This window comes from Mustela putorius, unplaced genomic scaffold, assembly GCF_011764305.1.
Source record: "Mustela putorius furo isolate JIRA1106 unplaced genomic scaffold, ASM1176430v1.1 tig00000224_pilon_pilon_pilon, whole genome shotgun sequence".
NCBI classification, from domain to species: Eukaryota; Metazoa; Chordata; class Mammalia; order Carnivora; family Mustelidae; genus Mustela; species Mustela putorius.
In genome coordinates, this window is record NW_025421321.1 from 24,040,161 (window position 1) to 24,056,803 (window position 16,643).

Genomic DNA, 16,643 nt, shown 5'->3' on the forward strand with positions numbered 1-16,643 from the left:
GAAGACAGCCCCAGATTCCAGCTGGCAGGTTCATCTCACCACGTGTGGTTGGCAGCGCCTGGTGTTTTGAAGTGGCTGAATTGGCCAGGATCAGTGGACCTGGAAAAGCCAATGGTCAGTGAACAAAACTAAGAGCACCGGGGTCTGAGTTGGGTCTGAAGTGAAAACTGGATCCCCATACCCAAAGAGGTCAATAGGATGTAAAGTCAAGGACAAAGCCATTGTTAGTCCAATAAGCATGTTGACAAATCAAGGGAAGAGCAAGAATGCAAGTGTGAAGCCAAGGAGAGCAGGAAGCCATGATGGTTGATGTCAGCAGAGTGCAGTACAGCGCTGGGTGATATGGGCTATGTTGATTCCAGTACCAAGGAGTGGATGGTAAGGCCATTCTTCATTGTTTCTGTGCTCTGAATGAGATCTTCCTTGTGCCATTAAAAGTACCAACAGAGCTTTCTGCTGTAGGCTTGAGAAGCTGGTATCAAGATGGTCAAGCTTGTGGAATCCCAGAAGGTGGTGCTGGTCCTGGCTACTCCGGACACAAAGCAGTCATCATGAAGGATATTGATAACAGTACCTCAGACCATCCCTACAGCAATGCTCTGGTGGCTGGAATTGACCCCTGTCCCCACAAAGTGACAGCTGTCACAGTAAGAAGAAAATCGCCATGAGGTCAAAGATCAAGTCCTCTACAAAAGTTTATAACTACAATCACTCATGCCCACAAGGTAGCTAACCCCTTAGACAAAACTGTCATCAACAAGGATGTCTTCTGAGACCCTGCTCTTAAACGCAAGGCCTGATGAAAGGCCAAGGTCAAATTCAAGGAGAGTTACAAAACCTGCAAGAACAAATGACTTTTCCAGAAACTGCAGTTTTAGATCTGTTTTGTTTCAGTCATTAAAAATAGCACAAAAAAAGTACCACCAGCATGACTATAGTTAATAACATGGTATTACCTATTTGAAATTCTTAAGAGAGTAGATCTTAAAAGTTCTCATCACAAGAAAAAAAATTTGTAGCTATGAACAATGACAGATATTAACTATACTTATTGTGGTGATCATTTGCAATATATATTTATATAAAATCATTACAATCTCATTACACTGAAACTAATATAATGTTATATGTCTGTTTTACCTCAATAAAAACAGTACCACCAGTAACTTTGTTTACTCTGTTGCCTCGCAGTTATCTGAGAATATGAAGGAGAAAAGAGAACTATATGTATGGGGAAGAGTATGTTTGTGTTGACAGAAAGTACTATGGGGACTTCCAGAATTTCAAACACACAGGCATTCCTAAGGGAATATGCTGGGGCAGTAGGAAGTGGGGAATATGACCCAAAGTCTCTTCCATGATCAGCCATGCTTATGCCTGGAGGGAATGGAACGAGGCCTCTGGGGTGCTGGGAAGGCTATCTTCCCCACACAGATGCCCGAGAAGACTGGGCACCCACAGGTCAGGAGAAAAGGTAGAGTGAACTGCGGGGATGGTCCAATACCTGCACTGAGAGGAGGTTAGGGAATGGGGTCCAGTTTACGGGATGCCAGTATACCTACATTTACCTCAACTTCTACCACACTAGGTCAACTTTTGTGTATTTTGCACATAGGGTTTCTGGAATTTTCTTTCATTTGGCTTTAGATCTTTTGAGACTATCACCTTTTATCACCCACACTAAGTGCCATCCATGTTCTTAGCTCCATGTTGGATAGTTCCTTGGTTATATCATAGAGGACGCTCTCCTCAAGGAGTTCACAGTCTCTCTGGAAATCCCAGTTTTATATAATGGTATAAAGGAGAAAACAAAATAGGGTAGGACTTAAATGCTAAGTGATGTGTTGGGGGTACAAATGACTCACAGATTTGAGGGCAGAAAAAGATTCTTGGGCTTTAGGGGACAAGGGGCCATGTCAAAAGTTATAGAAATTTCTACCTGAAATAATGTCTGTGCAGAAGTTTAAGGGAGGAGAGAACTTGAGTGATTGGGGAAGGCATTCCAAGCTGTGGGGAGAGCCTAAACAAAGTTATAGAGATAGGAACACTCCCAGCCAGTTTGGAAAACAATAAATTGAGAAAGCATATGGATGACTGACAGTGTTTTTCATTTCTTAAATTACTTATTCAGACAGTATCCTGAGCAAGAACAATTTCCTGTGGTTTATAAATAGGTCCCAGTTATTTTAGTGGAACTGTAATGCTGATGATCATTCATGGAATGTTCTACGGAGACTTTAATTTTCCGAGGACCAGGAGAAAAATGTACAAACATGTAAGGAATGGTCCAGAACATGAACTACCATTAATAAAAATCAAATACAAAGATTATGCAGAAATTTAGGTTCCTAACCAGGGTACTTGTCTCCTTCACTCTTTCTCCCTCCTGGATTTGTTCCTGATTTATGATGCAAAGTGCCCAAGGCTTCAGATGACATGTACCTCTGGATATGAAAGAATGAGAATAGGAATGGGAGATAATGAAACAGGCACAAGAGATGAAATCATTTGTCTGAGCTCATAGAGTAGGTGGTGCCAAGGTTATAATTGAGGACAGCCATCTAAAGTTTCCTTTCACCCAATATTTCTGACCCAATCCCAAAACCAAAAAGCCACTAGAATGGTACAGAATCCCAATTCCAGTGATTCCTAAGATGAGAGCTTTCTCACGAGGCTGGTATGCTTCATAGGTTGTGGATCCCAGTTTCCCATGCTTGAGAAATATCCCAATGTGTATGACCAGGTCATAGGGTGTGAAAAGGAAGATTATTTGTATTCATTGGGTTATGGTTGGATTTGTATTTTATTGCATTTGGTTAGCATCATTCTCAATTTTGCTGTGCTGTTCAATTTTCAATCTGTTTCACTAGCATTTGCATCTATATATTGTTCATTTTGGCCTAAGAAAGATTATGAGTGAATACATCTTTTTTATTTGTGTTTTCCCCTTGGGTTCCTCTTCCTACAGACATAGGGAAAGGAAGTGATGGTTATCCTAAATATTCTACCTTCCAATCAGAGTGCAGTGGGGTTCAGTAGAGAGAGTTTGGACTTTACTCACAGCCATGAGTCATTAAAATTAAGTTTTAGAGCAATAGCAGCATCAGCAGCAAAGTACTGCATTATAAACACTTTCTTAGAAAAAATATCCAACAATTAATCTTGTCTGTATCCGAAGAGATACCTATCAAACTTCTTCAAAAGTATGACACAACACTACTACAAGTGATTTTCCAGGTTTTTGCAAGAGCTTGGAGTAGTATCTAAGCCTCCACACACACTCCAGCTCTCAAAATAAGAATGAATGTTATGAAGTTGTCCTCTCATTCTTATAGCTGGTTATTTTATCAGGTAACAAAACCAGCACTGATAGCATTTCTGGTCATTCTCATAACCCTCCCACAAATTAAAAAAAAAAAAAAAGGTACTCCTAGAATTGAAAAGGAAGCTCCATTCAACTTATCAAATGTAATAACAATTGCCTACAAAAATGTCCTTTGACAGGCAGAATTTGTACCCAGTAGAAAGGTATTATTTGCATAAGTGTTTAAGCTTCACTTAAAGATTCACTAAAGAACGAATCCTTTTTTAATGACAATGGTTTTCCTTGGTTTACCTATGCCACGTGTGTAAGTTTTACATTTCGTGAGGCAATTCGAAGGAAAGGATGAAGGCATTTATTGTTTGTTTGTTTGTTTGTTTATGACAAAGAGCATGCACAGGAGTGATGTGGGGAAGAGAGGGAAAGGGAGAAAGAGAATCCCAAGCAGACTCTATACTCATTGTGGAGACTGATGAGGGGTTCAGTCCCCTAAACTTGAAAGCAAGATCCCAGCTGAAATCAAGACCACAGCTGAAATCAAGAGTTGGATGTCTGGGGCACCTGGGTGGCTCAGTTGGTTAAGTGTTTGCCTTGGGCTCAGGTCATGATCCTAGGGTCCTGGGCTCAAGCCCTGCATCAGGCTCCCTGCTCATCGGGGGCCTGCTTCTCCCTCTCCCTCTGCTGCTCTGCCTGCTTGTGCTCTCTTGCTCTCTGTCAAATAAATAAATACAATCTTAAAAAAAAGAAAAGAAAAGAAAAAGAGTTGGATGCCTAACCAACTGGGCCACCCAGGTGCCCTGAAGGTCTTCTTTCTTAACATATTCTCTTTTATGGGGACACATTAACAACATCAAGTTGTTAATCAGAAATTAACCACCAGCTAATCAGAAATTAAGTTCATAGGCATAACCTAAAAAGCACAGTCAGGATACACTTTTTGGTGCCCACACCCGAACACCTTTACCTTGAGGTAGGAAAGAATTAGAATAGAAATTGGGAGATTTCTGCTTTAGAAATCAAATCAGGTTTATTATTTTGATACTTAAAACAAACAAGGACCCAAACCAAAGCCAAAACAAAACAAAATATATCAGTCTTCTGTGATATGGAAGTTTGGATAACGTTTTTTCTATGCAGTCCTCAGAAAGATTCCAGTGCTCTTCATATTTTAACACAATGGATCTATAAACAGTGTGAGTGTATGCCCAGCTAATCAGGAAACACAACTTTCCTTCCTTTCTTTCTCCAGTATGTTCTATTCAGGCTTTCCCAAACTGGTGTACCTCCCAGCACTATTTCCACGGAGTGTGACTTGAACAAAGGGCTTGGGAGTGGTGGGAGAAGAGAGTATCGTGGTAAGATCAGTTTTGGAAATGTGAGATATGACATCTACTTCTTGGTTGATTTATGAAGTATGGAAGTATATTAAAATCTCTGAGAAAATCTGAAATTAAATTAAGGACTGACTTTGTTCATCTTAGCATTTCCTAAGCTCATTTGACCACAAACACCATTCCCCTCTAGGCTATGCACTAGGACTCTGTGGGCTACATTTGGATAAATGCCAGCATGTGCACAAGCACTGGTTTTCATTCAAACATGGGCCTCAAAGGCTCTCTGTGCCACCTGACAGCTTTGAGAGTCTACACAAGTTACTTTCCCACTCAGAACCCTAGTTCCCCATCTGAATTATATGGGAAATAATATTTATCATACATGACTTTTTGGAGATAGAGTATATGCTCAATAAGCATTTATTTCCTTGAGTTTACAAACATGGTGGTATAAATCTGTCTGTGTTTCCACACGCATCTCAATATCCTCTCTAATAGGACTACCTTTTTCCAGTCTCATCTCCCAGGAACATGGGGGTGTTAACATTGCTTTAGAGTCAGACGCTATAGAATGTAATCTTACCAAGTGTGTGACTTACGACTTGAGGCAAGTTATTGATGTTCTCTGTGCCTCAGTGTCCCCACCTGTAAAATGGAGATAATAATGGTACTTGCTTCACAGGTTGTGAAGACTAAAGGCTAGTATTGATAAAGCACTAAGAATAACACCTGGCATAGGGCAAGTGTTCAATACTCTCATTAAAGCTACTAGTAGGATGCCTGGGTGGCTCAGTCAGTCAAGCATCTGCCTTTAGCTCAGGTCATGATCCCAGGGGCCTGGGATCACGTTCCACATCAGGCTCCCTGCTCCACAGGGAGTCTGCTTCTCTTTCTGCACCTTCCCCCACTTGTTCTCTCAAATAAACAAATAAAATCTTTAAAAATATATAAAGCAACTAGTAATCTCGTTTTCTAATCATACACTACGCTCCAGCCACACCAGGCTCCTTGCTACCCAAAGATACCTGATGCTTTCCCATATCCACATCTGTGCTCTTGCCTTTCCTCATCTTTTCTTCCTGGTGAAATCTTATCCATCCTTCCAGGTCTGCCATGAATGCTACCTCCTTGATGAAGCCTTTCCAGATTTTCCCTAACCAGGTATCTTCCTGCTGTGGGACATCCCTTGCTCCAAGGGGCTTTGTAGTCCTCTCCTGGAGCTTACCATGTTTGAATTTGTAGTCAATGAGTTTTATATTCCTGGAGGAGCAACGTGCGCGCGCGTGCACACACTCAGAACCCAGCACTTAGCACCCAGTACCCAGCACCCAGCAGTGTAATCTACCAGGTACAACTTCAGGCTGAGATTCTGTAAACTCAGACTCTGGTCCCAGACCAATCACTCTGTACCCCTGGGCAAGTGTCTTTATAGGAGCTTTGGTTTCCCTTTCTTAAAACAGTAAGTTGGATTAAGCCCGTTCTAAAGCCTCTTCTATCTCTACCCTTCTGTCAGTCTAGTGCACACCCCTTGGGCAACTATCAAGAAGCATGTGGAACTTTAAGAAAATAGAAGGAACAAAGTTTGAGACAGAAATGTCTGATCAGAAACACTTTTTTGTACTGTTTATAAAAGCAAAAGACTGAAACAACCCAAATAAATTAAGTTGGTGTATCCCGAAATGCTAGGCAGCTGTAACAACAACAAAGAATAAGGAAGTCTGATAAGGAATGATCTCTAGGACACGTTCAGTGACCAAAAGCAAGCAAGGTACGGAACAGTGTTTATAGAATGCTGCCTGTTGTATGATAAAGAGAGAAAAATTATAAGAATATATATGTGATTTTGTTTATATATGCCCAAACAGACACTGGGCAGGTCCACTGTCCACTGGAAATGGACACAAGAAAATTTAAAAATGGTTTTCTATAGGAAATGGGGTGGGATATTGGGTGGGTGGGGACAGGATGAGAGCAAGAATTTCAGTGCATTCCTTATAATACCATTTTGATTATTTATGTATGTATTTAATAATCTCTATGACAAACACAGGGCTCCAGCTCACAATCCTGAGATCAAGAGTCACATGCTCTTCTGACTGAGCCCAGCCCAGGCATCTCTACCTTTGATTTTTTAATTATGGGAATGTATTGCCTGTCAAAGAAAAAGTTAAAAGAGAAACCTCTGACTGTGACAATGATTTTTAGCAAAAATAGGCATTTATCTTATTTTTATTTGCAGTTTTTCATTAGGCTAAGGTTGAACTAAGGAATGATGTAGTAATTTATTGTTGCACCTTTGTGCGGGAATATGAACCCCTATGATATACTTGTCATTGGACAGGTGAAACTTTGGCCACTTGGGTCTTCTCAAAGTTTTCTTCTCAAGCTCGCCATCTTGATTCCCTAGTTCATACCACCTAATGCAGATGCTCAGCAACCAGAAGCTTCCACTCATCTGGGATGTAGCTGATGGTCATGTGAAAGGTCTTAGGCTGCTCTTTCTGGAGAACATGGAGAATTATGATGAGGAGGAATGGAGGAGGCAGCCTAGCAAATTCTCAAATCTTCTTGGAAGGCAAATAAACACAGGAGCAGAGGAATCAGAGAAGGTCCCGATTCTCCTTTTAAGGATGGTTAAAAATGATAGATAGCATCTACACTCCAACAGCTAAAACACAGTTGAGGGAATGCTTTCAGATAACTTTTCCAGCTTGTCCACAGACTCTCCCCCTTGGAGAGCGCAAACTTCCTCCCAAATGGGTGAAATTCCATGTTCTTCTCAAATTTAGGTAACCCACCACCTTAAGAATCTTGACCTGTAAATATTTTTGTTTCTACCACAGGGTCTCACAGCCATGAGAAATCCAATGTATGGCATTCCCAGCTTGCTTTGGTCCAAGGTCCCGTTTGGAGAGAATCCTGAGATTAAATTACTTGCAGCTGAGGCAGGCCCACACTTAGCCAGCATGTACAGCATCAACTCCAGCACTCCCGCTTGGCTGTTCCTGGGAAGGCTTCAGAAGAGCTTTTCAAAGCAGACCTCATAAAAACAAACACCCCCACCACTACCCCCATCTCCTGTCCCCTTCAAAAAACAAACAACAATACCGCTCTGTTCACTAAACACAGGGGGATTTTCTGTTTCAAGTATTTTTTTCTTATTTCATATTGGCAACACTTGTTAAGGAACCGATGACTTTCAAGTTGAATGAACTTTGAAACATAAGCACATAAGAATCCGGGTACTTAAAACTTTCTCAAACTTAGATACATCCTTTTAGGCTTCATCTAAAAAAGTCTCTTTAAAGTTTTATTAAAACTATTTCAGTTTAAAAAAGGGTAACTTTGACCCCATATTTTGAGTCATTGTGTTTGCTTTTAAAGCTAGTAAGAAAAATATCGTAAGATCCTATTTCCTGGGCTCCTGGGTAGCTCCGTTGATTGGGTGTGTCTGCCCTTGGCTCAGGTCATGATCCCATGGTCCTGGAATGGAGTCTTGTGATGGGCTACCCGCTCAGTGGGGAATCTGCTTCTCTCTCTACCCCTCCCCCCTGCTAGTGCAGGCTCTCTCTCTCTCCCTCTCTCACTCAAATAAATAAAACATTTTTTAAAGTGCTGTATACTTTCCAGGCACTATTCTACAAAAGAATCTTATTTCCCTTTTCAGACTTAGGAACTTGGTGTCAGATCTGGGTTTGAATTCTGTTTTCATCACTTACTAGCTGTAAGACCTCAGACAACTGACCCAATCGATTTGTAGCCTCAATTTCCTCATTGTTAAAATGGCTTAATAAGAGTATGATTACACGTCATAACACATATAAGTAATAGTAAAATGAGAAAATGTACTTATCAAAGTGCCTAGAGATACACATGAGTGACAAAAATAACAGTATTAAAACAATAACAAATTATTATGCTTTGGGACATCTGGGTGGCTCAGTCGGTTAAGGGATTGATTCTTGATCTCAGCTCAGGTCTTGATCTCAGAGTGGGGAGTTCAGACCCTGTACTGCACTCTCTTCTGGGCTTGGAGTCTACTTAAAAATTTTTTTATTATACTTCACATCTCATCTGGGGAGAATGCTTACTAACTGAAATTAAGCAAATACAGTATTTTCTCTTTTTCTGTGATTCTTTAAGAGTTCCAGACTCAGTCTTAAATAAATGCCTATCATTAAAATTGAACTCTTGTTTGGTCTAGCCTGTGTATGAAAGAAAAAACTCAAGAGAAGAAACCAGCTTGCCAACCATGGGAAGCAAGCAAGGAAAGAATTTCATTGCCTCCACAGCAAGTGTTCAGATAGTGTTACATTGTCATGCCCTGAGAATGAGAGATAGGATTTATGCTGTGACTGGGCATCTCCACCCACTGAGAATCTGAAGACATAGGATGGGAAATGAGGATATCCAACATCGGAAATATAATTAGGAGGCAAAGTGGACAAGATCTAATCACTCGATCCAGACAGAAGAGTTTCTCCTCAAATCAGTGGCATGTTAAACTTTTCTGATCTCTGTGGGGAAGTGATTTTTCTTTTTCTCTTTGTTCTTTACCCATCAGCCTATGAATTTCTGCAATTTCTTGAATGAATTCTAGGCATGAATCTAGTCCACTTCTGGAATCCTTTACATAGGATGGCAAACTATGTCACATTGGTGGGGTGGGGTTATCTTGAGGCAATGGTCCTTTCTTATTGCCAAGGTCATCTTTGGACTTCCAAAAGAATGACGCCAGTCATGAAAATATTGGCCATGTCTGCCTTCTGCTCACAAAGAGCACCATGGCTTGCCACCCACAGATACCAAGGCCATTGTGATGGAAGTACTACAGAAAGCCTGGAAGCTGGGAACTTGACCTCACTTTGGATTCTCACTTGGTAGCATATTCCAAATTCTAGTTGCTTTTCTTCAGTTTTCCTGAGTCTAAATAGTGAGGCTGCCGATTACTGGAGTCTCCTTTGACAATGTCTGGAATAAAACTGTCCAGTTGAAATGGAATACGAACCATATATGTAATTTAAACATTTTTGCTCTAGTCTTATTTGAACAAATAAAAACAAATGGTAAAATTAATTTTAAAAATAGGTTTTATTCCCATTATATCCAAGATAATATCATTGCAACATATAATGCATATTTTAAAAACTGAGATATTTTACATCTTTTTTTTTTTAACCAAGTCTTTGAATCTGGTGTGTATGTAGATTTCACTAAATTTACAATTAAAAGAAGTAGATTCAAATATACAAGTTGTTCCAAACACAGTTAAAAATTTTCTAATAACTGAAACCAAGAGCCAAAGTTTACATTTAAATCTCAGTTCATTAAAATTAAGTAAAATTATAAATTCAGTTTCTCTGTCACTCCAGCCACATTTCTAGAAGCTACTGTATGTGACAGCGCAGGCTGAGAAGATGAAGATTGTGCGATGTTTGATGGTGGGCCATCACACTCTGAACTCTTCCCGTCCTCATCTTCAGTAGGAACATGCCAAAAGAAGTTTCTAGCAGCCCCCCCTCCCATTTCTTGTGTGTTTCCAACAATAAGGGCTCAGAATCACTTCTGTATTTCTGTGGCAGGGTAATTAGAATCAAGCTGTCTGAAAATAGACAAGTAGAACAATCAGCTTGTATATGAGAGGTAAATTGTTACAAACCCTCTTTCAAGAGGAGCATATAGGCAAGTTTTAAAGAATATGCATGCACGCCTGGGTGGCTAAGTTGGTTAAGCATCTGCCTTCGACTCAGATCATGATCCCAAGGGTCCTAAGTTGGGCTCCTTGCTCATCAGGGAGCCTGCTTCTCCCTCTGACTGTGCTGCCTGCTGCTCCCCCCCCACCACCACTATCCGGCTTTGCTCTCTCTCTCTAAGAAAGAAATAAATAAAATCTTTAAAAAAAAATGCAGAAGCCCATTTACCTGATGTGACAAGTGGCTGATCGTTTATTGAAAATGATGTGAAATGAGGAATAAAAAAGACTTCACTTTTGATTATATTTTTTTAATTGAAGTGAAATCCAGGTAACAAAACTATTTTAAAGCAAACATTTCAGTGGCATTTAGGATCTTCATTATGTTGTGTAACTACCACCTCTATGTAGTTCTAAAACACTTTCATCACTCCCAAATAAAATTCCATACCAATTGAGTGGGATACCCCATTCCTCTCCCCTGCTCCTCTCAGTCCCTGGCAATCATCAATCTATGTTCTATCTCTGTGGATTTATCTATTCCAGATATTTAATATAAATGGCATCATATAATAAATGACTTTTGTGTCTCTTATTTTTTTCACATTGTAACGTGTATCATTGCTTCATTCCTTTTATGGCTGAATACTATTCCATTGTATGTATATACCATATTTTGGTTCATCCATTATTGGGCATTTGGGTTGTTTCTACCTTTTGACTATTGTAAACAGGGCTATGATGAACATTTGTGTACAAGAGTTTGAGTACTTGTTTTCAGTTCTTTGGGGCATATACCTAGGAATGGAATTGCTGGATAACATGGTAATTACATTTAACCCTTTGAGGGACTGCCAATCTATTTTCTATAACATCTGAACCATTTTACACTTCTACCAGCAACATATGAGACTTCTGTTCCTTCACATTCTTGCTGATACTTGTAATTTTCTTTCTTTTTTAAAAAAAATTAAAGCCATTCTAGAGGGTGTGAAATGGTATTTCAGAGTTGTTTTGATTTGAGTTCCTCTAGTGACTAATGATGGTGAACATATTTTCATATGCTTGAAGTCTATTTGTATATCTTCGTTGGAGAAAATTCTATTTGAGTCCTTTTCTCATTTTCTAATTGGGTTGTTTCTTTGCTGTTGAGTTGTAAGAGGTCGTTATATATTATGGATAGTAGACCCTTATCAGATGTGTAATTTGCAAATATCTTTCTCTTATTCTCTAGACTGCTTTTTCACATTCTTGATCACATCTTTCAATACACAAAAGTTTTTAATTTAGATGAAGTCCAATTTGTCTATTTTTATTGTTGTTGCTCATGCTTTTGGTGCATAATTAATTGCCTAATCCTTGAGACACATTTTGAAAAAAAAAGAATATATTTATATCTGGAAAAAGAGATAAAATTTAACTTTACTTGGAACTTATAAATGTATGTTCACCTGTTAATCTGTTGATAGTCAAACGGTTTCTTCCAACATGTTTATGGAGTGAAAGACCACTTTGTTTTTGCATAAGCTACAGCTATCTGATATACTTTGCTCTCTTTTAAGTTGACTAAGAACTTAGAAACACTAGCCAACACAAGCCATCTGACTCTGGATATTTCAAGGTTTTTACAATTTACATTCCTTCCTAAATTTTATTGTTATCCACCCATAATTTGATGGCAATATCTTTAGCTTTTAATTAGATGTTTAAATATTTACAACTTATCACTGAAAGGAGTCTCTCTGCACACTCATATTTAATTGATTGATGTAATTTTTAATTATAATTATTAAGTAAAATAAGTTCAATTGTTGTAACTAGCATAAATAAATTTGGGAATAAACCGAACTGACTTGGTAAATACATAGCACAATGGTGGGAACTGAAAAATGCAGGTGTAGCAGAGTATAGCCTACTGTCAGAGGGTGCTTGGTGTGCTGTGGACATGTCATATGCTCACAATACAGAGGGAATGAACAGTGTAATGCAACACGTGTGTTAACTGAAGAAAAGTTAAGAGAGCATTTACTCTATTATTCTAGAGGTCTCGATTTAGAATTATTTAAAACTCTATTATTTAAAACTCTATTATTCTAAAGGTCTCGATTTAGAATTATTTAAAACATTTTAGTTTTAAAACTTGTGGTAACATACATAACATAAAATTAACCATTTTTTTATCCCTTTAAGTGTACAGTTCAATGTGTTAAGTACATTCACATAGCTGTGCAAATATTACCACCATCCATCTCAAAAAACTCTCTTTTTTAAAAAAATGATTTTATTTATTTATTTGAGAGAGAGAGAGTGAGGGCACACAGGCAAGGGGAGCAGCAGAGGAAGAGGGAGAGGGAGGATTTCTGCCTAGCAGGGAGCTCATCACGACGTGAGTCGAAGGCAGACGTTTAACTGACAAAGCCACCCAGGTGCCCCACAAATAACTTTTTCATCTTGCAAATATAATTTCTTTTTAATAATACGCAATGCCAAGCACACAGCTCTGATATACTATCTTCTAAGCAGATACCAGTGGCGCTTAGTAGCAGTGTGGAATTGGGCAACTCATTTAACCTACTCATGTCCTCAGTTTTCTAACCTATAAAATGGGGTCAATATCTACCTCACAGAACTAACCAAAAGAACAAAAAATATATCTGCTAAAGCACTTTAAAAACTGGAAAACATTTTATAATTGCTATTTATGGTTATTTTTATTAACAGAAAATTTCTTTCCTAGAAAGCCGAGGCTACTTATTCTTATAATTTTATAAATATTATTTCTACATATTTATTCAAGTTTATCATCATACATATATTTTACTTGTTTATTGATTGACTGATTGACTTCCATCCTATTAGAATGAAGATCCATGAGGGCAGTGATTTTTGTACTATTTTGCCCATTGTTCTATTGCAAAGCCTAGAACAGATTAAGGTACATATATTTCTTGAATAAATGAAAGAATGGATTATTTTATACATCTACAAATGTGTTACCAGTGCTCAAAAACTATTTATTCATGGTAATTCACGATATTGACAGCTCAAACATGTGTCTTTAGGCTTTCTCAGTGCAAAATTAGTATGTGTAAAGTCCCAAACAGAACATTTCTACTATGAGGAAACTTCTCAGACTAGCTCAGAGTTGAAAGGAAGTCAAATTTAGGAGTAAACAGATGAAAAAAAAAACAAAACTTATTCAAATTTTCAAAATGTGTTCTAAATTTAACATTTTAAGACTATTATCAATACAATAAAAGATGGGTTTTAATTGGGTTAATTTAAGGTAACCAAGGAATTACTTTAAGTGCCATTCTCTCTTTTCTAAACAAAACAGGCAGAAAATACTATTGTTTTTCAATATCTGGTTTCAAGTGTAGCTATGTGACTTGCTCTGGCAAATAAAATGTGAGTGGAGGTAACCCTGTGTCATTTCTGGGTGGACGTGTTTAGTTGCTAGTACTTAGCCTTCCATCATGCTCTTCCCTTACAGTGGAGATTGTAGAAGTACCTACTGACATGGAGGAACCATAATATTAAATATTGGAAGACTGAGCTGATACAGAGCAGACAGCTTCCCCACAGTTGATTTTATATAAGCAATGATTAAACTTTCGCTGATTTGGAACTTTTGTATTATACTGGGATTTGGGAACTGTGTATTAATAACATTATAACCTAGTCTATAGTGACTAATATATATGTTGACAATATTTTCCCGTATAGTTTGAATGGAAAGTTAAATTAGCAATTTATATCTAAAAACATTTTATAATAAAATAGAATTTCTATGGGAGACAAAGCCATATATAATCATATGGTTTTAAAAATGGACGGTAAGACTATGTTATGTTACAGACATGATACCAATGAATACTAGGTTCCTTTAAATCATCTTGTGATGTGAGGAAGAACTTCAACTTGCTGCTTCTGTATTTGAGAATAATCCTTTTGAGTTATCACAATTACTAAGGCTTTTCATCTTTTTCTAGGTTCTTGCCTTTCACAGAAATATATGCCCTCTGCAATAATCTCTCCATATTTAAACCGTCTTTTCTTTGACCTGTTACTTTTTTGTAGTCAGTAGTACCCTGGACTCTCCTAAATGATGATTTTTTTTTTTCCCCCGACCAAAGGGTAAGAATTCAAAATTGTGAGGTATTTATAGGAAAGTCTGGTGAAAATCCAGGTATTTATAGTGAAACTCTGAATCCTTGCATTTTAGATTTTTGGAATACTTACTGGCACCTTACTAGAATACCTTGCTAAGGTTGTGCCTCCCTTTCCGAAAGAAATTTTTAAAAATTAGGTGGGAGTGGAATGGGGTAAGGCAGGTGACTCATCCAGCAAATGAAGAGTTAGTCAAGTACTATTATCTGTGATAAAGGAAGCTGTTAAGAGTCACCATTTCAAGAATAACAGTGGAAGAATTTAAACAAGCATTTTCCAGAATTGCCATTGTTTACTTTGGTATTTCATTAACATTGTGGGTGGGGAGGTGCTGAGGGCCATGGAACAAAATAAGTGAAAGGGAAACAACTTTCATTCCTGGTGGATTTCCTGCATTACCTAATAAGGGCAGCCACTTACATGTTGATTCTGTGCAATTCAATTCAACAAATATTTTTTGAGCACCTCCTAAGTGTCTGCTGTGTACAAACAGTGAACAAACCTACAAAAGAACCCTGTCCTTGGAGGGTTCACCTTCTGGAGGTGTTGATCAACCCTCTGAGAAAAATGCTAAATTATTTGCCTTTGTCGGTATTTTTTCACATCTATCAAAAGTAAACACTGGTACAAACATTCAAACTGATGGTGAAGCACTAAAAGGAAGATTCATCTTCACTTTGCTGGAACAATTTCATTTAGATTTATTTAAAAATATTCATTTAAAAATACACGTAAAAAATACAAACTCATTACCCTCGGGTCTATTGATTTGAGATATAAACATGATCTAAACTATCTTTTATTTCTGTTTTGTTTTGTTTTTTAATTCATGGGTTGAGGGTCAGATCTTCAGAGAGAAAAGCCTTTGGGGTTTTTCAACGGAGAAGGGCCCTCTTCCCTCTGAAAGCTTACAGTGCAGACGTTGGGCACCTACATAGCAGGCAGAACGTCAGTTTCCCTAGACTCTGCTCTCTAAAGAGCGTTTCTATTCGTGGACACGGTGATGACACCATCTTTTCGCCCCAGCACTGGCGGTTCCAGAATTTCTACATAGCCTGGAGGATTGACTGGGTGGGCAAGCTGGTTGAGAAGGGGCATTGGCACTTAACAAAAAACTCGACAAAGCGTCCGGTGTCCATCTCAGGGTTTGCGGGTAGCGGGGAGAAATCAAACCCTCAAGCCATCTTAGGGGCTTACACTGAAGCTTCAATGAAAGACCCCACTCCGCAACGGAGGCTCGGGAAGAGGACCCGGTCTTAGGGTAAAGCAAGCCAGGACGCCCAGAGGCAGGAGTTGGACAAACCACTTGTAGGGTCTGTTCACAGCCACCGGGAGGGACAGGGTGAAGAATCTCACAAAAGGGCGGAGTGGGGGGAGGGGGGTAGGTAAGAACTTGACTTCATCGAGTAACAACTCTCGGCTCCCATCGCCCAAGGTTTCCCACGGAGAGGTCCCTGTCGCTCTCCTTCAGGCTGGGCGGAACCTATAAGGCATCACCACCTAAATTCTAAAACCAAACCAACCAAACCAACCAAACCACGTTCTAAAACGTCCCTCAACACTCTCTCCGCGGCGTTCCAAACGCAAACATCGCGGGCGAAAAGAGGCTGCTTGACAAATCACGTAGAAAATTAGGCTGCCCCTTTCCAAGGCGATAATCAAATTAGCCTCAAATTAAACGTGAAATTGGCCCTCGCCGGCTGTGGGGACAAAGCCCCCATTGTCCCTTTGCCCGGGTGGTGGCGGCGGCGGTGCCCACCCTGCCTAGGCCAGCCCTGATGGGTCCCCGCGGCAGAGGACGAGGTCGGCGGCTGGCCCTACCAGAGCCCGGGCCGGGGAGTGCGTGGACGCGCCCGAGGTTCGGCTAGCGCGCGCGGCAGGGGCCGGGTGGGCGGCTGTGGGGCTCCCGGCAGGCGCGGAGGGCAGGCGAGGGAGGAACCGAGGGAGCGAGCAGCGGCGAGCAGAGCGGAGTGTGGAGCGGAGTGTGGAGGGTGTGCGGGAGAGAGCGTGTGTGCGCGCGAGTGTGCGCGCCCCCGGAGCCCGCGCGCTCCCTCTCCCCGCCCCTCGCCCCCCTCCCGCCTGCTCCCTCCCCTTCTCCCCCCGCCCGGCGCTCCAGCCCAGCCCC

The 16,643-nt window shown here is 39.9% G+C and overlaps 1 pseudogene; it reads left to right on the forward strand.

Annotated features, from left to right (window-relative positions):
• The first annotated feature begins 285 nt into the window (after positions 1-285).
• Positions 286-878, forward strand: LOC101677190 (annotated as a pseudogene).
• Positions 879-16,643: the final 15,765 nt, after the last annotated feature.